The 23,140-nt window shown below is 42.0% G+C and overlaps 1 protein-coding gene across 17 annotated transcripts in view; it reads right to left on the bottom strand.

Moving 5' to 3' along the window:
- Positions 1-17,831, bottom strand: part of NRCAM (neuronal cell adhesion molecule) — a 321,862-nt gene extending 304,031 nt beyond the window's left edge. For all 17 annotated transcript variants that reach the window (XM_012455744.3, XM_012455825.3, XM_012455774.3 and 14 more), the window contains exon 1: positions 17,638-17,831. The gene's annotated coding sequence lies outside the window, so the exon portion shown is untranslated. The remainder of the gene's footprint in view (positions 1-17,637) is intronic.
- Between the last annotated feature and the right edge of the window lie 5,309 nt (positions 17,832-23,140).

The following is a 23,140-nucleotide window of genomic DNA, read 5'->3' as shown; positions in this document are numbered from 1 at the left end:
AGTGTCTTAAGTCATTAAATATAAATATACCATACAGACCAGCAATTCCACTGCTAACTATCTACCAAAGAGAAGTTAAAACGTAGGAACACATAAAGACTTGCATGCTAATATTCATAGCAGCATTATTAAGTCTCAAATTGGGAACCGTCCATATGTCCATCCACTAGTGAATACATAAACTCAATGTGGTATCTACATACCAGGAAACACCAGTGATACATGTTACAACACGGAGAAGCCTCAAAAACATGATGTTACCTAAAAGAAGTCAGACACAAAAGATTCTATAGTATATGATTCCATTAACAGGAAATATCCAGAAAAGGCGAATTTGTAGAGGAGAAAAATAGATCAGTGGTTTCCGTGTGGTGAGAGCATAATTTAACTGCAAATAGACTCAAGAAAATTTTTGGCAGGGTTGGGGGGGTGGTGAGAAAAATTTTCAAAGTTGGATTGCAGTGATCGTTGCTGTGTTTGTTTTCTACTGCTGCATAACAAAGTACAATAAATCTAGAGACGTAAAGCAATACATATTCATTATCTCAAATCTTCTCCTAGGTCAGAAGCCCAGGCAGGACAAGATGGTTCTCCTAAGTCTGCAATCAACCTGTCACCTAGGCTGCTTTCTCATCTGGAGCTCAGAGTCCTCTTTCCCACTTACTTAGGTTGTTGGCAGAATTTAGTTCCTCATGAAGGCCTGCAGCTGCCCTTCTTCATAAGCAATTCATAACATGGTTGTTAGCCTCTTCAAAGCCAGCAGGAGAGTGTCTCTTTCTAACAGTCCTTTTTTTTTTTTTCTTTTCTTAGTTTCTTGTACAATATTTATCTTAGGTCTCATAACAGTCCCTTTTTAAGATTTTACACCTGATTAATTCAGGCTCAACCAAGATAGCTCCCTTTTCATTAACTCATAATCAACTGACATGAGACTTTAATTATATCTGCAAAATCCCTTCAGTTTTGCCATATGTTACCTAGATATGAAAGTGACATGCCATCATAGTTACAGGTCCCACTCACACTCAAGGAGAAGGTATCACACTTGGGCATGCACATCAGGGGTAAGAATCTTAGGGGTCATCGTGGAATTCTGCTTACCATAGTTGCGCAATTTATAATGTATTAAAACTCTAACTGTATACAGAAGATTTGTGACTTGCAATGGTTCAACTTACGATTTTTTTAACTTTACAATAGGCTTGTTGGGATGTAATCCCATTGAAGTAGAGAAGCATCTGTACTTACTGTGGGTCATTTTACGATATGTAAACTATACCTTAATAAAGTTGTAAAATATATTTTACTACAACATGTTGTTTATAGTACCATAATTCCATTTTAAAATTAGGGTTACATTTTTTTTTCATTAAACAAATTTAGCCAAGGACTGAAGGAACTGATTCAACAGAAAAAAGTTGTCTACATTCATCAACCATACCCTTTCTAATTTGTTACACCAATTAATTTACAGTAACCACTTCATACACAAGAGCAAAGCCGTCAACTTTTCCACTAGTAGGGTTTTACTTCTCTGTCAGTTTTCTTAGTAACGAATGGAGCCTCACTTATATTCAAAGATTTCGGATTTCCAAAGAGAGTAGAGTTACCTTTAGACAAGAGTTTCCACTCTCTGGTTTCTCTGCTAGAAACTGGCTCCATTTTGAGCTTCCCTCAAACAAAGTATGAGCAACAATGTTTAGTCACATGAAGCCCCCATTTTGCCAGCTGCACACTTCCTAAAATTTCATTCACCCAAAGGACAGAAACTATGAGTTCTGGAGTTCTTTATTGTGTCCCAGGAATGCCTTTCAAGTCTGGCTGCTCATGATATTTCGTGTGTGCTGAACTGCTATCTAAAACTAAGTATATTCTAATTTCAGCCTACTCTGCGAACCTTCAGCTTTTAAAGAGCTTGATGTACAAAAAAACACAACAGGGCTCTGTAATTCTACTTCAGGTGCTATCTGGACACCATGAAGCACTGCAAATTCCCTAAGGGGATGCCCAATAACGTCGACTGGATGGTTATCTTGTAGATTTGTTGTTCTCAAGCCCAAACTCAACTGTTACCATGGAATTAAAACACAAAAGGAGGTGTCCATCCTGGAAAATAAAAACCTTTAGAATTCTCAGTCAAGAAGTTTATGTTAAATATGGGAGAAACCCTTCTGCATAATTTGTTTTTGTGAAAATAAAATTTTCCTTGGGAATATACAAAAGTTATCTAACTATATAACACTTGGACCCCCAATGTATAAACAAAATTTTGAAACTAATAATTTATGTATTTTTAATTAGGGTCATTTGCTTTTTGCAATCCTATTGACTAAAACAGCCAGAATATCAGATTGCTGAAAGAACTTTAGAAGCTTTTTCAGTCAGTTGAGGATGCAATTACATCACTTGAATACACTGTAGATTACATGAGACTATCTACACTTGCCTAAATAGCATCTTTAGGACTCGAGCCGACACAGTTCTCTATACAACCTTCTCCTGAGAAGTTTGGGTCATAACTATAATTCTCAACATGCAGAAGCTAAAAGTCCACTTCCTTGTTATTTATCATAGTAGGATGACACAGTAACTTGCAGGAATTACGACCGAAGGATAAGGGTCAAATTCCTTGGGTTAGAATCCTAGCTTTGCAACTTAGCAGCTATGTTATTTTAATCAGTTACTTAAACTCCCTAAGCCTCAGTTTCCTCATGTATAATGAGTGTAACAGCATAAAACAGAGGTCAGAAAACTTTAACCATGGGCCAAATCTGGCCTGCCGTCAATTTTGTAAAGAAAGTTTTACATGGCCATGCCTGTTCATTTACATATTGTCTATGAGAATTTTTGGAGAGATCAAATGGCCTACAATGCCTAAAAGATTTATACTATCTCACCCTTTATAGAAGCAATTTGCTAGCTTCTGAGACAAAGGGTTTTTGTGAAGATTAAATTAGATCATTCATTTAAGGTGCTCCATGTAGTTAAGCAACCAATAAATGGCAGGGATTGCTGTTATTTATTAATAGTAATAAGTTATAAAAATCACTGTGATCTCATTCCCTAAAATTCAGAGAGACAATTTCATATATAATACTTTGGGAGCAGGCTGCCCATAGAGTAATACCTTGGGATCAGTAGGCTCAGCCCCCGTTTTTTGATGAATTGGTCATAGAGGTGGCTGAGGTGGTGTGATCACAGGATGTGATATGCAGCTGTCAGTGCAGGGCAGAGAGCCCGGTGGGTCACAGACAACAGCTGCCACGAGTCATCCATTCCAAGTAATTGATACTCTGCAATTCCATGATGGAGATCTCTTGGTCACAGGTGTATAACACATGCATATTCCTGATTGGCCCCACTCCTAAGTATGCAGAAGAGACTAAAGAGGGAGTGGGGTGGACTAGAATTATGCTTAGACAATGACCAGAGCAGGTGCAGGTAGCCACAACACAGCCTACTTCCATTTTCCAGGCAGTAACTGGTTTCCCAAGATGTATTCTGTTATCCAGAACAGGAAATAAGCTGGGGTGGTCTAGTACGTAAAATTCTAAAATGTGAGTTTGATGTAAGAAAATACAGACTAACCATTCAAAGTAATAAAATGTATCTAAAGCTGATGATTTACCACAGAACTGGTATTGCTGGTCCTATGTTAGTACATCTGCAAAGAGACTTTGGTCAATCACCAAATATGACAGTGTTATCCATAAATCTTTCAAATTGTCCTTACAACATTGACTTTCAAGGCAAATATTTAAAAGATCTAAGGAGCTCATACTGAGACAGTGATGTTCAGATACAAACTATTGCCTGTACTCTCTGCTCCAGTCTAGCGCTTTAAACATGTCAATCAATTTTCACCTCACTTCCCTGTGTTAAAAAGAAGCTGTGAGAAGATGCATAATAAAAATAGCCATAATTCAAGATTATTTCCTGATGGATGCTGGTAGATTCTCATTAGTTGCTCCTGTCAGGATCATAAATAAACGTATGTCTGTAGCACGGAAAGAACATATTCACCAGGAGGAAACCCCAAAATGGCCAATGGTCTACATATTAAAATGAGATCAGTGAATGCCACAAACAGAATTGTAAAGTTCTCAGTGTTCATCCCAAGAATCTTCCTACCAAATAATCTCGTTGGTATTATTTAAAATAATTACACCCTTTTTTTATGTGTCACAGTTCATTAAACGCCATACACATGACATTAATAGGCAAAGTCATTTCCCTGGAGGAGCTCACCAGACAAGGCTGTCACTGGTGGGAATGAGGAACAGACATTCACACCAAGCAGGCAGACATCATAAAGGACCAGCTGAAATGGTTTTAGAGTTCACAGTATATTCAAATTAATATTCAAGTTGAATCAAAGCTCTTGACTATTGTTTCTCCACATAGACGGTGGTGCTGCCTGATTATAGCTAGCTGCCAAATTCTCCACAATGCCATTTTTACCCTGTCCCACTGAAACAGCATTCAGGCTGAAGTTGTCTAAGTACTAGCTCATTCATCAGCATGAGTACATACTCATGCTGTCACATTTTTCATGTTGAAAGAAACCTTCTGATTACCAAGACACAGCAAGGGCATCTGTAGAGACTTAAACAAATTATGTACCCTTAATTTACCAGGTGATGAAAATTTATACTTGGTGGAGGCAGCAAAGTTGGAGGTGATTATAATTGAAAAAAAGGTAATCAACTAATTAAACTACCAACTTTAAACATTTGTCCAAGTAATAAAATTAACACCCTCTTCACCACTCCCAGCATCTCGGTGCCTTAATTCAAGGAATAACTTTCTCAATAGCCAATTACTATATATATATTCCTTTGGCACCCAAAGTATATAGATATAGATAGGTAGGTAGGTAGATAGGCAGATAGGTACATAGATACAGGTGTAGGTATAGATTCAGATATAGATATAGATGATGAGATAGAGATAGATAGAGAGAGAAAGCGATACAGTTGGCCTGTATTCATGGGTTCTGCATCTGCAGATTCAACCAATCACTGATGGAAAATATTATTAAATAAATAAATAACAATGCAACAATTTAAAATAATATAAATTTAAAAACAAAATAGTATAACAACTATTTACGTAGCATTTACATTGTAATCTAGAGATGATTTTAAGTATATGGAAGGATGTACATAGGTTATATGCAAATACTACACCATTTTATATCAGAGACTTGAGCAGCCTCAGATTTTGGTATCCTGGGGGTTAGGGGGTAGTTTGAGAACCAATCTCCCTTGAATACTGAGGGATGACTCTATACATAGATATATGACACAGAGCTGTGGGAAAGCTGTATTCCGCCCCTCTCCGCCCCCTCCCCTGCCCACTCTCTTTTTGGTAAGGAATAGGTTTAGAAACAGAGTAACTATTATTGCATTCTGTATTAGTTTGCTGGGTCTGCTGTAACAAAGTACCACAAACTGGAAGGCATACACAACAGAAGTTTATTGTTTCACAGTTCCAGAGGCAGGAAGTCCAAGATCGAGGTGTCAGCAGGGTTGGTCCCTTCCAAGGGCTGTGAGAATCTGTACCATGCCTCTCTCCTGACTTCTGGTGGTTTGCTAGCAGCCTTTGGCCTTTTTTGACTTGTAGATCTCTGCCTTCATCTCACAGGCCTTCTTCTACTCTGCCTATCTCCAAATTGCCTCTTTTTATAAGGACACTAATCATATTGGATTGGGGCCCAACCTAATTCTCTCACTTTAACTGTAAAGACACTATTTGCAAATATGGTCACATTCTCAGGCACTGGGGGTTGGGACTTCAACATATGAATTTTAAGGGACATATTTCAAAGCATTACACAATCCCATTTCTAAAATTCTATGTCAACAGAGTCCAGGTCAACAATGATTGCAATTTCTAATCTCTATCTCTTCATTGAGGTGCAGAGGAACAGAATAAATGCAAAATACCTCAACTGTATATACAAACCTGCTCACAAGCCACATTGCATGTATCTCTTTATTTCAAACTTCTAAGTACATGCCATTTGTAAACTAAATTTAATATATTAAAATGGTTTCATGCTTTATTGGTTTATGGGTTGCTAGTTAGTCATGGCTGACACACACAAAAATTATTGACTGTCCTCTTGAAAAATATGAATGGAACTACGGCTTGAAATAAGATAAAATTAGATTTATGGACATTGGCCACAACCAAAAAAAAAAAGTTCCTTCTCAGAAGGAACACTGCCAACACGTTCGCTGACCCTCATTTTATCACATTGACTCAACATGAATTTAACATATATATTATCATTTTTTGGAGAGTAAGATTATAATTTGTGTTCTGAGAACAGTCCTATCCTGCAGCATCAATAAAAATGGGTTATCAATCTCCCAGGCTGCAGTGTAAGATCACTTCATTTCTTCAAAATCAACTAGCCACCTACATTGTTAAGAATATATGATACACAGCACTTTGGGAGGCCGAGGCGGGTGGATCATGAGGTCAAGAGATCGAGATCATCTTGGTCAACATGGTGAAACCCTGTCTCTACTAAAAATACAAAAAATTAGCTGGGCATGGTGGCGCGTGCCTGTAATCCCAGCTACTCAGGAGGCTGAGGCAGGAGAATTGCCTGAACCCAGGAGGCGGAGGTTGCGGTGAGCCGAGATCGCGCCATTGCACTCCAGCCTGGGTAACAAGAGTGAAATTCCGTCTCAAAAAAAAAAAAAAAAAAAAAAAAAAAAAAAGAATATATGATACAAACATATGCTAAGAATATATGATACATATACATCCCAGGAGCAAGTTTTTGGTGCCAAAAGTGACAAGTGCATTCTACCTAATGACATAGATTGATGGCATCTTTCTCTCTTAGCACTTCCGTTTTAGCATCATTTATTACAGTCACATACCCTTGGGAGGTAGGGTTGGGTGATGATGAGAAAGTTTTTGTTTTATCTCTATTTTCTAACTAAAGAAAAGAAGTACTTAAGTAACTTTTCCAAAACCATGCAGCGTACTGAGGTTTCTTAATCTATGTGGAGTAGCCTAGTACTTCTCAAATTTTAACTAATCAAAGATTTTACACAACTTTTTATTCTAGGTGTCTCTAATATGGCACCACTGCCCTGAACCCAACCCCTATAGCCCATTCACTAGTCATCGGAACTTCTGATCTGTTTCACATGCCAGTCTTTTCACTTTTCATTTCAGTCCTGTTTGCCTCACTTTTGATTTCTTCAAATTGAAAGGATAGAAAGCAATCTCAGAAAGTGCTTAGCTCAGTCAGCATGCAGCCACCCAGAGACCTCCAGAGGAAAATGACAAGCACCAGCTTCAGACAGTGAAGAGAAAGGAAAGCCATGCGCAAATCCGGATTCATCTGCCATTAGCAAAGGTAGAAAATTATAGAGCAACTCTTTTGGGTCACAAGGATGTCATTTTGCACTCCACAGTAGCAATTTTTAAAATAGTACCCTTCTGGATTGAATGATTTCACCTGCTTGCTCAAGTGTCTAATTTAGAACCAGCAAGCAAATTACAATCGACAGAGTCCAGGCATGAAATTATAAATGTTTGGTTTCCCATGGTCTAGACTTTATCTATGTCTTCAAACGAGGGCTGAGAACAAAACTCCCCAATTTTCTCCAACAAAGATCCACCTGACATTCTGACATTTTGCAACATTCATGTTTTCAGTCATTCATTCTTGCACTCACTCATTTATCAAATGTGGGGGCTCTAAGATACATCCCACCATGCATAATGTGAAGAGCGGCTCAGGTTCCTCACAGAACAGAGCAAGGATGGTTTCTGAAATTAGGAAACATGAGGAAAGCTAAGATAAGCAAGGGCCCAAAATGCCTGTATGACTATTTAGTTATCTGCTTTCCTTTATCATGCAGACTCGGCCTCTTGATGTTATTTAGAGAAAATATCAAATATTTTTAAACAATTGTATACTTTCTCTGCATTTATCACCTGTCTATGTCTCTTTTTTTTTTTTTGAGATGGAGTCTCGCTCTATTGCCCAGGCTGTAGTGCAAGTACATGATCACAGCTCATTGCAACCTTCGCCTCCTGGGTTCAGGCGATTCTCCTGCCTCAGCCTCCCAAGTAACTGGCACTACAGGCACCCACCACCACACCCGGCTAATTTTTGTATTTTTTTAGTACAGACAGGGTTTTACCATGTTGGCCAGGCGGGTCTCAAATTCCTGACCTCAAGTAATCTGCCCACCTACGCCTCCCAAAGTGCTGGGATTATAGGCGTAAACCACCACACCAGACCCACCTGTCTCCCTCTTTACTAATTTTTATTTAGCCTTATTTGCTTAGGTTTCACTTGGTATCTATTTGCTCTTTCAACAGACTATCTATTTAGATATTTCTGAAAAACTGTTCATTAATTGAACTTTGATGCAGCTCACTCATCATATAATTCTTATGCAAAGTGAAGAACCCTGTTTGATGTGAACAGTCACCCCATATGGATTTGCCAAGTTCATATTTTCACACGCTAACTGTCTCAAGAGGGGGCCACCTATAAAGAAAGAAACAAAACAGCTGGAAAATAGAGCTGACTTGGCTAGGAATTTAAGCATGTTACACAGAAATAACTTTAGCTTTCAATTCTTAGTAAATTTTTCTCATTACATTTATTTTAAATGTAAATGTATTATCATATTTTATTTTTGTAGGGTAATTTATGAGTTATTTCTATTTTATAATGCCACGTTACTTCAATGACCCAAAGTACTACAATAAACTATCTCTAAAATATTTCATATTGAGTGCTACGAAGTGGAGACTATTCTCCATTAGCCAGGCAATAGCCATAAAAACTTTTATTCTTTTCTCTTTCTCTTTTTTCAAATTTTAAGTTATTACCTTTACAGCATTTTGTTCTTCACTTTTTTATCACTGAAAATTTCTCTGGCTCCTTCTGCCACAGGACATTTCTCAGGGATGTTATAATTCTCCTCATCCATCTGAGTCTTCTCTCCATGTGAATCCTTCACATTCCTTTACCTCCACTCTTCATTCCCAGTTCCAGCAAATGAGTCTGGTCATGAACTCACTCCCTCTCTGCTGTTTAATGAACCCCCTCATGGTTTTAGGACAGCAATGAACCCTTGATATCTATTTACCTTCCACTATAATTTTGCATCACAGTAACAGTTACTAGAAACATATACATAGCCACGGAGTTTTTAAAGCCTCATCATATCTATTAAAATGCAATTCGTCTTAAAATTCATGACATATACACAAGGTATATATCACGATTCTGAAGAAGCACAACATGACATGTAAGTCAATATAATCATTCTTAAGTAAATTAAGTATTGGTTACATTATAGTATTTATTATTTCTGAATTTCCGTGTTACTGTTCAAATATTGCCATGTCAATGTTATTTCCCTAAAACTAGAAATATTCATTTGAATGTACTCAAATACATTTAAAAAATGGCTTTTAGACATCATGCTACTAACATCAGAAGAGAAGACTACGTCATCGAGTCATTTAAATGGTCAAAGGTGCCAAAGCAAAATTTGGTAATGTTTCAACTTTCCATTTTTCAGTTTTCAAATAGTATAATTTTTCTATTTCCAATTGTAGTTTTACAGAATACAAGGAAGATTTTCAAATTATCCAAAATTGCCTTCTTTTATTTCACTTATTATAATACATTCTAGTACCCTCTACCTCCTAGTAGCTGCTTTTATTATTCTAGAGATGCACACACTAGAAAACGTTTTCTACTGAAACATTTTGAATCAGACGCTGTCTACCAAAATGAATGGAAAACCATGTGCCATATTAAAAACTTCAACAGCAAATATAACAGTGATGGACTCCCACTGGGAGCAGAAAGCCAAAATCACACTTAATAAATATACTTATCTGGGAAAAAAAAACACTGGTTAGACAATATTTAGGACAGATGTATCTTGTCACACATCAAAACAATCTGTGGACAACACCAAAACACTGTGATGCAATTTTACAAGGGAAGCTGGTTGGGCATTTCTGTATTTATTCAACTAGATAAAAGAGGGGAAAGCCGCAGAACAGTCAGAAGAATATTTGCAATGCAATTAGGAGGGACAAGTGCATGTGAGTGAGCGCCAGACACAGGGGCCTCTCCTTAATTCACACAGCCCAACGTCTTAATGTGGCGTACAGCAGCAAACTGCACTCACTTCCTACAGTTTTAAAAGTTTTGTCAGTTAACTAGATGTTTACTGAGTGCCTCACTTGGGCACTCAACATTTCGGGTGTGCCATCCAGCTCTGTGTGGGTTGTTCCAACACCATCTGTCACTTAAGCTTCCACAGATTCAAAAATTTCAATTCGAACTAATCTACTCGGCACTCAAACTGGAGCTATAATTCAAATTTCGACATGAAGCTTGAATTCCTTTTCAGTGTTCTTCAACTTTGACCCAGCTCCCCCCCCCCTTCACTGAAAAGGGCCAAGACAACAGCCCAGCAAGTGGGGCAGGCAAAACAGGCCTCCTTTGTTCACTTTTGTCCTTTCAGCTCTCTATTGAGGTAAGGGACTGAAAAGGCGCACCAGGTTTTGGAAGGCAGCAGCGGACTCGCTCGCAAGCCATCCCTCCTCAAAGAACCAAAAACTCCAGGACGAAACTCTTTGGACAGGCCATTCTTACCTTGAGGCGTAATTAATGGAAGATTAGTACTTCCCCTTTACCCAGAGAGAGAATCTGTCAGTGGTATTGAATATGAGTCCATAAATGTTCGTCAAAAATGCATGCTGTAAATCATGCCATTCAAATGCCAACGACATCTAACAGTGGCATGAAATTAGCTTTAAAGCTGAAATTTGGAGAAAAGATCACTACATGCTGAATACTCATACTGAATTTTTTGAATGCTCTCAGCCCACTTGAGAAAGATAAATCAAATTCATTGCATATTACCCAGTGGAAGACCTCCTACAGGATTCCCTCAGATTGCCCTAGGAATAGATTTTTTTTTTTCTGGTTACAGTGAGTTTCGAACAAACACACTATGCACATAATAAAATGTAAACATATATGTGTGTGTGTATATATATTCAAATAGTTTCCAGCTCCTCCCACTATTATTTAATGAGAAAAATTTCAAAAGGATCATTTTTGCCTGACAGTACCTGTCATTTTCATTCTCATGTGAATTAAACAATGTTTTAGTCCAGGACAATATGGAAGACAATCAGGGAGCACATAATACAAGTAAGATTCGTCATTCTTGTGTTCAAACTGAATATGCCATTCGGACAGTATGTGCAGTACAGGAGCATTAGTGGCTGTAAATTTGTTCCCTTTACCACTGGCATTTTTTTTTTTAACTTCACTAGCTTCTTAGTCACTTGAGGGAAACTCTCCATCAGACTGTTAAAAATTACCTTTTTCTAATTTGAAATTCCAATCTTGTAGGCCAGCAAAATAGGTCAATTAAGTTGACACCGCATCTTTTTTATTAGCTCAGCTAAGCAATTATAATTGGGTGGTGAAGGTTTATGCTGTCATCTTTGAAGATTCAATGGAGGGGAGAAATATCCAATGTGGAACTGTAATTTACAATGCCAGTATATCCCTAAACATTCAGCATAAGAATATTTCTTTCTGTTTTCAGACATGGGGCAAATTTGCTCTTGTTCTAGATTAAAATAATAATGCCATTTTTTGGCAGTAAAAAAAAGCATATTTATTTAACTTACCTTCATAGCAAAATCATTTCACACACGTTCTTTACAGACATAGGTACTCTGATTCAACATTTTAGAATACTACTACTAATGTATGCCACCAATGCTGGCTTACCCTACACTTGGACTACAACACATATGCTCCACAACATCTATTTCATGCTTTGCACAAAGTATATAATCAATTAATACTTGTTGAAAACCATACACCTCCATACTAATAAATATTAAACCAATAAATTAGAAATGCTGTGAATGACTTGTTCAGAATATACAGATATTAATTTATAGGTTTAAAAGGTAACAGTGGCCGGGCATGGAGCTCATGCCTATAATCCCGGCACTTTGGGAGGCCAAGGCGTGTGGATCACCTGACGTCAGGAGTTCGACAGTGAAACCCTGTGTCTACTAAAAATACAAAAATTAGTTGGGTGTGGTGGTGGATGCCTGTAATCCCAGCTACTCGGGAGGCTGAGGCAGGTGAATCACTTGGAACCCAGGAGGCGGAGGAGGCTGCAGTGAGCCGAGATCAGACCATTGCACTTCAGCCCGGGCAACAGAATGAGACGCCATCTCAAAAATTAAAAAAAAAAAAAAAGAACTTCACACCCATTAGGATGGCTATTATCAAGAAAACAGAAAATAACAAGTGTTGGAGAAAATGTGGAGAAATTAGAAACCTTGTGCATTGTTGACAGAAATGTAAAATGATACAGTTACTATGGAAAGAGTATGACAATTTCTCAAAAAAAAAAAAGACCTACCATATGATCTAGCAGTCTCATTTCTGGGTATACACCAAATAAATTGAAAGCAGTGACTCAACAGATATTTGTACATCCATGTTTATAGCAGCATCATTTGCAATGGCCAAATGGTGAAAGTAACCCAAATGTATACGACATATGAATGGATGAACATACAATGAAATACTATTTAGCATTACAAAAGAAGGAAATTCTGACACATGGATCAACCTTGAAAGCACTATGGTAAGTGAAATAAACCAGTTACAGAAAGACAAATAAATACTGCATGATTCCACTCATGTGAGGTACTTAGGGTAGTCAAATCATAGACTGGAAGTAGGATGTTGGTTGCCAGGGGCTGGGGGCTGAGAGGTTATGAACTACTGTTTAATGGATACAGAGTTTTAATTTGGGAAGGCAGAACGCATTCTGGAGAGGTATAGTGGTGATGGCTGCACACAATGTGAAGTATTTAATGCCACTGAAGTATACACTTGGAAATAGTTTAATGGCATATCTTATGTCATATATATTTTACCACAGTAAAAAAGTAACTTCACAAAAACATATTTTAAATAAACATATTGCATTTGCTGCCCCATTTAAAGACAACCTGATAATGAAGGATTTATAGTTGCTGAAGCTGAAGGCAGAGCCATTCCCCTATTTCCTTCCACATGTAGCCTTCTTCTTCGCATTTTAAGAGGAAAAATAAAACTCATAGTTCATTTTGGTACATCTTCCTATTCTTAGAAACTTCAGTCAAACGGAAGAAGCAGAGAGTAGAATGGTGATTGCTAGGGGTTAGGAGAGATGAGATGTTCTCACCACACATATACAAATGTAACTGTGTGAGGTGATAGATGTGTTTATTAGTTTGATTGTGATAATCATTTCACAATGCATACATATATCAGGATATCATGTTGTACATATTAAACGTATACAACTTTTATATGTCAATTGTATCTTATTAATGCTGTGTGTGGGGGGAAGAAACTTCAGCCTTTGATGCCAATAGAGGCTGTTTTAGAGAAGGAGCTTTTCATTTGCCAAGGCAGTCAAATGAATGTTTTTTTTTTGTTTGGTTGGTTTTTTTGTTTTGTGTTTTGTTTTGTTTTGTTTTGAAACAGAATGTCACACCGTCGCCAGGCTGGAGTGCAGTGGTGCGATCTCAGCTTACTGGAACCTCTGCCTCCTGGCTTCAAGCAATTCTCCTGCCTCAGCCTCCCGAATAGCTGGGACTACAGGCACGCACCACCACGCCCAGGTAATCTTTGTATTTTTAGAAGAGATGGGGTTTCACCATGTTGGCCAGGATGGTCTCAGTCTCTTGACCTCGTGATCTGCCCGCCTCGGCCTCCCAAAGTGCCGGGAGTCCAGGCATAAGACACCGCACCCAGCCTCAGTCAAATGTTTACATAAAATAAGTCACTGGATTTTTGCCCTTAGCATCCAGGTCTCTACTCTGTTCTCACCTGCCAGGAAGGTTCCTGAAAGGGCTCCTTCAGGCAGGGAAGCATAACATTTTAAGGGAGAAGAACATCTAAATGTATTTAGTAATTTTCAATAATTTTCAAATCACTTTCACTAATCATCACAACAGTTGAAGACTGACCTAAAGCATTCTTTTGATTCAAATGCACAAAACTTCCTAGAGAACATGTTAGAAGCTGTACATTCCAGTTACATTTGCTATGGGTTACTGAGCTTCTCAGATGGTAGGTGCTCTTTGAAAATGAAGATGAGATTCCAATAGTTGCTGATTTATGGTGAGACTATAAGGTAAAAGCCTCAGTCCCTCAGTGGTTATCCTTTGGGGTGAGTAATGACTGGGAGGGGCCACAAGGGGGCTTTGTCAGACATTCATTATACTGTTTCTTGATCTGAGTGCTAGTTAAGTAAAGTGTGTTCAGTTTGTGCAAGTTCATCAGCCGTGCATTTGTGAAATGTGAAAAAAAAATCTGTGTGTAGAGTATGTAGCTAGATGACACAATTAGAATTAATCTTTCGAAGAACAGAAATTCTGTTTTGCTCACCGCTGTATCCCCACTGCCTAATGCAGTAAGCCATGCTCTCAGTAAATATTTATTAAGGAATGAATGAATGAATGAACAAAATCTTTTTACCAGAAAAGCTTCCTGTGGAGTTCCATTCAATAGCTTCCTTGTACATACACCATATAAATCTGTAGATCTATTTATATTCAAACTGTTACACAAGAAAAATTACACCTGCATGAAAGCATTATTTGAAATGATTCTTGAACTTTTCTACAGTCCAGGTGTATACATTCTCAGGGCCCTCTCACACTTCTGAAGCACTTATACCTAGTGATTATTGCCATCATTGTTGTACTGGACTCACAGGAAGTATCATTTCCAAAGACGCTTTGATTTCCATTCACTGTCACTGTAGCATTAACAAAAATGATGTGGTGTAAGGGCAATGGCCTTTAGTCCAAAGACCTCATCACTACCCTGCATTACAAATCTGAGCCCTACTGTAGTTGTTTTGAAACTCATTAGTTAGATACAATGTTGCTTGAGTCCTCTAATAGCTCTAAAATTCCTGGATTATGTGAAATGTTTAGCAACTTCCCTGTAATAAGATAAAAAGAAGGTTGACATAAGACTATGAGTCAGTAGGATTATGAATGCAAAATAAATCAATTTTTCCAATTGATCAGTTAATTATAATTCTAAAAGCTATTTCAGAAATAGCTGATTTCACTTTGGTTCAAATTCTCCCTTTCTACTAGTTAACATGAAGTATCTTCATAAACACCCCCATAAGCTTCTATATATTTAGGGAATAGAAATGTTTTCCTAAGATTGGATACTAGGGTCCTATTCAAACTCAACATCTAATTTGAAGAGTAACTCATTTGTAGTCAAAACAGTGTACAAAGAACAATAGGGGCTGGGGAGCTTTTCTTTAAAAACAAAAGTTTTATTAAACTTTATGATATGCCAGAAACATCTATGTAATCACAGAGGGCAGGACCTTGGTTACTAAGAACAGTCCAGTGACTATAATGGGTTGGATTGTGGGTTAACAGCCACATACTTAAAAGTTAACAGAAATAAAGGAATATGTAAAGGAGTTATATGGAAATAAAAGGCTATTCCACAATACAATTCTCTGAATTACAATAATGCCTGCTACTGTGAGTTCTGCAGAGCTCAGAATTAAATGAGTTTGTAATGTAGCTCCCTGGTTTTGAACACGCAGCGGTTTAGGTTTCCCCTAAATTGATAAGCCGCCAAAAGTCCACATTCTCAGTCTTGGATTGTAAAGCACAAGGACAAAAGCAATCCCACTCCCCTACTTCCTAGCTGTGTGGCTTTGGGAAAGTTATTTGGCTTCTCTAAGCCTTAATTTCCTAATTTTTAAAATGCGGTTGTTGTGAGAATTAAATGAGGTGATACACGTAACATGTGAAGCGCCCAGTAAATCTAAGCTTTCAAAACAGGTTGGCTATCATTACCACTAAAGTAGAAAGCATCAGCTGCCTAATTCCATTTCAGTACTTCTGCAAGTACTGCCATTATTACATTATTTTAACAGCAGGGCATGGTTAGCATAATGCAGTTCCATAAAGCAGCCCAGCCTCCTAGGTTTGTATTTAGCGGTTACTGTGTTCCTTTCCAGGACCACCCCAGGGGGAGCTCCTGGTGCAGAACCAATGCCCCCTGCCCCATTACACTTGGCTTCATCTCCCCTTGCAAAAGCCTGGGGCAAGGAAGGGCTGAATCTCTTAGACCCGCACTTCTGAGCGTTAACCATCTGGGACGCCGAAAGGAAAAGAACGCTTCCCTCTCAGGACAGTTCTGCGCCGGCGGTAGCCAAGGGCTGGAGCCCCTGGTGCGAAGAAAAGGGCAGGAGAGAGGCGGGGTGCGAAAGAAACGCCAACGCTCAGTGCCCTCCCTCGGTGTCGGCGGCGCAGGGGCCGCCCTCCAGCGTACAGGGGACGAAGAGGTGGCTGCGGGCCGGGAGCCGGGCAGGAGGGGAAGAGATCGTGGGGAAGGCAGCGGCCTGTTCGCCAGCCCCCGAGATCGGGGAGCCCTCCGGCAGCGCTTGCTGCCCTGAGGACACAGCTCTGGGAGCATGACGACTCCCTGGCTCACCCTAACGCGACACCCCGTCCCCCTCCGCACTCTGGCAGATGCGGGCCGGGAGTGGCTGAGCTGGCCAACCGCCGGGGACCAGGATGCGGCGGCGCCCACCCGCGCAGCGTGGAGGGGCCGGGGGCGGCGCACGGCGCAGATGGCGCTCGCTGCGAGATGGATGCTCCAGGGCGAGTAATCACTCCTGGCTCAACACTGCATCCCGGGCGGAGCGGATGCCAGATCCCACCGCAAAGAGCCTGGGTAGAGAAGGCGATCTTTCCAGGCAGCCCGAGCCCAGCGCGCCAGCCCCGACAAGTCCCAGCCCTCGGAGGCAGGGCGGGGCAAGGGGACGCCCGGGACCAGCACCTGTAAAGCCGACAAAGCCCCCGCAAGCGCCCCCACCCCTCTGTCCTCCGTGTCTCTCCCGTTTCGCCTCGATTCCCGGAGCCCTCTCCAGGCAGCGAGAGTAGAGAAGCGAAGTCGGCCTCGCCCCCTGAACTCGGTGGTCCGCGCAGGTGTAGCCGCTTCCGAACAAAGCCCACGCCCAGATGTGTCCGCGGGGGCCGGAACAGGCAGACGCCCGTGCGCTCCCGGCCCGGCCCCCGCGCTCCTCGCCCCGCCGGCATGTGGCGCGCCCCGCGCCTCCGTGTCCATACCCGGGAAGCCGCCGTGCCGGGCCCTCAGGCTTTCAATGCCCAACTGCCCACGAGCAAAAGCTCCGGGCAGGGCTTCCCGGAAAGCGTGGGGTGCGGGCGCGGAGCAGAAGTTGGCCACAGACCGGAGGGGGTGGTGGGTCCCGGCGCTGCTGGATTTCAGCTGTGCCCTCACCCGAGCGCCGGTCCCTCTGCTCCCTCTAGGCGCCCGCGGCAGTGTCGGGGGCCTGCAGGGGAGAATGGAGTTGGAGATCCGCTTCGCCCCTCCCGCAGCGCTGCCAGCCGGGTGAGCGCTCGGCTGAACCCCGCGCCGGTGTCCCAGTGACAACGCAGCAGCCTCGCGCGTCCTCCTCCGCTCCGGCCGTCACCCCCTAGCAGGACCCAGTGTCGCCGCCAGACGCGCTGGGAGCTACTCACGTTCTCGCACCGCGCCCACCGCTCTGCTCTGGCGCGACTGCCCAGGACCCTGGACCGCCGAGGTCCCCGGTTCTCGACGAAGCTGTCCCCTCTGGCTCCTCCAGCCAGGCGGCCCCTGCGCTGTCCCCCGCGCCCGCGCGTCTGAGGCTCGGACTGCGGCGCGCGTCCGCCAGCGACCCTGGCAAAGCGAGGCTGGCCCCGCGCCGGCGCGCGCCCCCGCCGCTCCCGCCCTCTCCGCTCCCGCCCTCTCCGCTCTCGCCCTCTCCGCTCTCTCAGCGCCCCTCCCCGCGCGGTGCTCCTGCCCCTCCCGGCTCTCCTTCGCGTCCTCCCGTCCCCCTCCCCCGCCTCTTCCCCTCCCTGCCAACCCCCTCCCGTCCTGCTGCTGAGAAGGCAGTGAATGGGCTCCGGCCGCCGGCGTCCCGAGGGACTGGGTGGCCCCTCACCTGAGCGGCCGCGCCGCCGTCAACCTCCCTCAGCCTGCCAGCGCGTGTGGCGGTGGGGGCGGGGGTGCGGGGACGGAGGCCGGGAGCGTTCCGGGACTAGGGTGGTTGGGATTTAGCTACAAAAGATGTTCTAGAAAATGGGTAGTTTTAAAACGCCACTCTCATGGGTTTAGGTTTCTCTGGGAGGTCCGTGGTCTTCTAGTTTTTTTCTTTTTTAAAAAGCATTCACTTTCTTCGAAATTCATCAGTCGGGGTGATTGAGATTGGGTGTTTTTTTGGTTTTTTTATTCTGTTTTGTTTTTGCAACCGTTCTTTTCAAACATCCCCCAGAAAAAGAGCCTTCAGCATAAGGCAGATGCTATCTATCCAAGGTAGAAATTAGATCTTCGGGTCCCAGCGAACAGGGTTAGTTAGGATTTGCTTATTTCCAGATGTGGTAATGTGATGGAGTTTTTTTTTTTTTTTTTGGCAATGTAAATCGAGAATTAAGATTTTCTAACTGTGTAGTGTTTGAGCAAACCCACTACATGCTATATTGTTCAGGCTCTGGAGCCCACTCTCCACTCTATCCTGGATGGTGTCCAAGATCCTTAGCGTGACCCGTAAGGTCCTCCATAATCTACTCCGGTCTGCACACCAAATTACTTGTCTGCTGGGTATCATCCGACTTGACCATTTACAGCAGGCTCCAGCTCTTGGTGGGCTGAGCGGAGCCTTGCTTCCTTCAGTTCTTTAATTCAGGAAAGCATTTTCTGAGCTCCTCACTACCCCACCCCACCCCACCCCACCACCTCCTCCACCCCCAGCCTCCAAGGTGCTAGGGCAAGATTCAGGAATGAAAAAGAAACAGGTTCATACTTCAAGGTCCTGACAACCCCCATGCTCTAACTTCAATTTGACCTTGCCCCCTCAGCTCACAGCATCCAAATGCAAGTGACCAGCCTTCTTTTCCTTCTCCTTCTACTGCCATCCTCTCCTCCTCCTTCTCCAGCCAAATGTGCTCTGGCCTCACAGAGCCTCCCTCAGTTCCTGAACCAGTACTATTATCTCTGGCTGCTGGGTTATTGCACACGTTGTTTCCTCAGTCCCTTCAGTGGCTCTTCTGACTCTGGTTCTTCCCCAACTGCCATTCAGGTGGGTACCTTGAACCTCTCAACTAATTGTCCAAATTTTCCTCTAAAATACCTTCCCCCTAAAAAAAGATTCCATGATCCCCCTACTTGAAAATCTGGGCTGGTGGGCTGGTTCCCTATTGCCTACAAAGTAAATTCCAGATCTCCTGGTGTGCCTCGTTACAATCTGCTCCTAACTTATCTCTCCATATTCCGTAACTCTAAGCCTCTGCATGTGAGATTCCTCCTAGCTAGCATATTCGTCCATCTCTTTTTCATTTGGCAAACTCGTTCATCCTTCACAGCCTTACTAGGTTGTTACCTCCTCTGTAAATTCTTTTCTGAGTCCCTGTTTTATTATAGTAGTGCTGGTCACCTTTTAATGATCTGTTTACCTGTCTGACTCCACAAAATTTCACCACTTTGGGGACAATTTGTCTTATTTATTTTTGTGTAACCATATTTCTCGTTAATACAAATGAAGCCACAGATAACCATAATCAACTCTCACTACTCCATCATTTTCCCCTGTATAAAGGACTTGGGGCCCCTCCGTTCCTTCCCCACTGCAGTAATTGTGACAATCCTGGGGTCGTCCTGCCTGTGCTTCTCATGTCCTTCTACCTTCTACTCTGGTTTTCCAAGGTTGCCCTTTCACCCCGGCCACCGTGAAATATTGATTTCTGGTCCACATTATTTCCAATGAATCCCACAGGGCAAACCTGTGAAGTGGGAAAATGACAACCTACTCTCTTCAGTTCTTGCCTGGGTTCTGGGTAGTAATTTGTCCCTTGGGCACTGAAGTAGCATTGCTTGTGTCTGCCTGTGTTGCAATCTCATAAAGATCCTCCTTAAACAACTCCTTGAACTTCTGCTTAGAATTATTCTTTCTCTTCAGGCTCTAGTCGTGGTCCATGAAGCCAGGATGAAGCAGACGATATTTGGTCCTAGTGAAGTCCACGTTAGTCCTGATGCCTGGGAGACTACTTAGGGTATTGGGGGTTGCTGAAAGAATAAGGACATAAGTAGAATCTCATTTTTTTCATGCAAGTGATGATTTCTCTAGGTATAGTTTCCCTTATCTTTACAGATAGAATAACAATACTTAATACATACAGTTATTTTAAGAAAGCACTGGACAGTATCTAGGACATAATAGGTGCTCAGCAAATTCTAGTTTAAACAGTAATTGATAAGATGTCTGTCATATAGCCGGGCGCGGTGGCTCACGCCTGTAATCCCAGCACTTTGGGAGGCTGAGGCGGGTGGATCACGAGGTCAAGAGATCGAGACCATCTTGGTCAACATGGTGAAACCCTGTCTCTACTAAAAATACAAAAAATTAGCTGGGCATGGTGGCGCATGCCTGTAATCCCAGCTACTCAGGAGGCTGAGGCAGGAGAATTGCCTGAACCCAGGAGGCGGAAGTTGCAGTGAGCCGATATCGCGCCATTGCACTCCAGCCTGGGTAACAAGAGGGAAACTCCGACTCAAAAAAAAAAAAAGATGTCTGTCATGTAAATACATGCTTGAATAAAAATACAAAGACAGAAAAGAAAAAGTTCTGGAGATGATAGGAACCACAGTGATAGTACAAAACAAAAAATAAAATTAAATAACTTGGGGCCGGGCATGGTAGCTCATGCCTGTAATCTCAGCACTTTGGGAGGCTGAGTAGGGCGGATCACCTGAGGTCAGAGTTTGAAACCAGCCTGGCCAACATGGTGAAACCCGTCTCCACTAAAAATATAAAAATTAGCTGGGTATGGTGGTGCATGCCTGTAATCCTAGTTATTGGGGAGGCTGAGGCAGGAGAATCATCACTTGAACCCAGGAGGCATAAGTTGCAGTGAGCCGGGATCGCACCACTGCACTCCAGCCTGGGATACAGAGTTCGACTCCATCTCAAAAAACAAACAAACAAAAAAAACGAAAAAATAAGTAATTTTGATACTACATAATAATTGCAATAATATAAAATTAGTATGTAGTTCTAATTTCCAGCTTATTACTTCAACTGCACTGTAGCCCTACATTGCTGGGGATTCGTCTCCTGAGGGAATGAACAACAGGAAGAACAAACTGAGGCAGCAAGAGGAGCTGAAATGAAGGGAGCATGGAGGTGGGGATAGAAAAATGCTTTACGATTAGAAGGATGGCAGCGTGGGCAAATAGACTTTCTAATGCAGTCTCTTTGGTTTGTTTGGTGATGCATGAAGCAGTTTGATTTGGCTGCACATAGCTGGTGGTACGCCCAACTCACCTGCTTACCCTAACTGCTGCTATCCCGTTCCCATCCCTAAGCCTTATCCTCTCCCTATTACCAAGCCTCATTCCATCTTCAAACTCAGCTGAGGACTGGGAACAAGGTCTGTGCCCTCATCATATGATCATAATAGAATTTTCCATGTGCTTAGTACTGTTGTAAACACTTTTCAAGCCTGCGGCCTTTGGCAGTTGAGCACCAAGCGCTCACCAACTGAGCTAACTGGCCGCCCGACTGTTGTAAACACTTTTCATTTATTAACTCATTTATTCTGACAAAAATCCCACTCAGTAGGCACTGTTATCATCCCCCATTTAGAAAATAAGGCGAGAAAAGTCAGGTAACTTGCAGAGTCTCACCGCTATCTGCAGAGACAGGATTGAGCTCCACATTAAGACTCCAAATTTAAGTCTTAACCAATCATTGTGCCATGCTGCCTATCAATGACAACACTCCAAAAGTTTCATTATTTTGATGGACACATCAGAATGTCACTGTTAAAACAGCTACATTAGAAAGTCATGGAGCCCCCCAGTGGTACCTGCAGTGAATACGTTTTAGCCTTTCTCTTTTCGGCTACTTCTGCAGTCCTGTCTCTTTTTCTGAGTTCTCCCTCCCCTCTTTTCCTCTTCCACATTTTTTTTAACACCTTGCCTTATTTTCCATCTCAATTTTCTTAATCCACATCCATGCTGCAGGGTTTCCAGGGGTGGCAGTACCACTGGTCCTGTCCTAAAACCTAACGTTGAATTCAGCAAAACCCAACATGGACCCAGCAATGTTAGTAATGAGCCTGCTGCCTTGCTGTAAAATGAAAGAGTTGGGCTCAGTGAGCACAGAAATTCTTTTTCAGCTATGTCATTTTATGATTCTGGTGGTAACCAGGAGTATTTTTTTGGCTCCTCTAGTAAAACTCAGATAGATAAAAGCTGGCTGAATTCTAGTAAGAATGATTGGAGCACTAAAAAATAATAACAATAAAATAAAATAAAAGATCCTACAGTAGTATAACAGGTTTGCTAGAAGATGAGCTTATACAAGTGTAATCATTATCTTAATATAATAGGCTATGGCTGGGCAACATGCATTAAATTTCTGGTAGGCATGTGGCAAATGCAGTAATTTTTAAAGCCCTTCTATTTGAAAGGGTATTATACCCCAATATTGTCAGAAAGCATAGTTATTATAATGGGAGACTTTCTAAACTGGTTCTCAGTGACATTCTCCTCTTGGTATTCTTCCTTGTGGGTAATCTCCTCCCGTTGATACTAGACCTAGTGACTCCATTCTAACTATCAGAACATGGCAAATGTAGTGGGATGTCACTTCTTATATTGGGTTTCAAATCACTGGTTTCTGTCTTGCTGTCTTGCTCTTTTGCTTGCTTGCTTGGAGGGAAGACCGCTGCCATGTTGTAAGCTGCCATATGGAAAGGAAAGGCTCTCATGGCAAGAAACTGAGGAGATCCCATGGCCAACAGCATGTGAGAAACTGAGACTCTCAGTCCATCAGCCCAAAAGCATCTGAATCTTGCCACAGCTATATGAATGAACTCGAAAGCAGATATGGCACTGGATAAAGAAGCAATTGTAGGACAAATAAGACATCGGTATGACTTGACCAAAGTTAACCTCAGCAGCTCTTAGCTCCATACCCCAGAGTCACACTGAGCTCCTATAGCT

This window comes from Aotus nancymaae, unplaced genomic scaffold (assembly GCF_030222135.1).
Source record: "Aotus nancymaae isolate 86718 unplaced genomic scaffold, 86718_ANA_hifiasm-v0.15.2.pri h1tg000002l, whole genome shotgun sequence".
NCBI classification, from domain to species: Eukaryota; Metazoa; Chordata; class Mammalia; order Primates; family Aotidae; genus Aotus; species Aotus nancymaae.
Note: the sequence above shows the minus strand (reverse complement) of the source record. Positions and strands in the feature narration are given on the sequence as shown.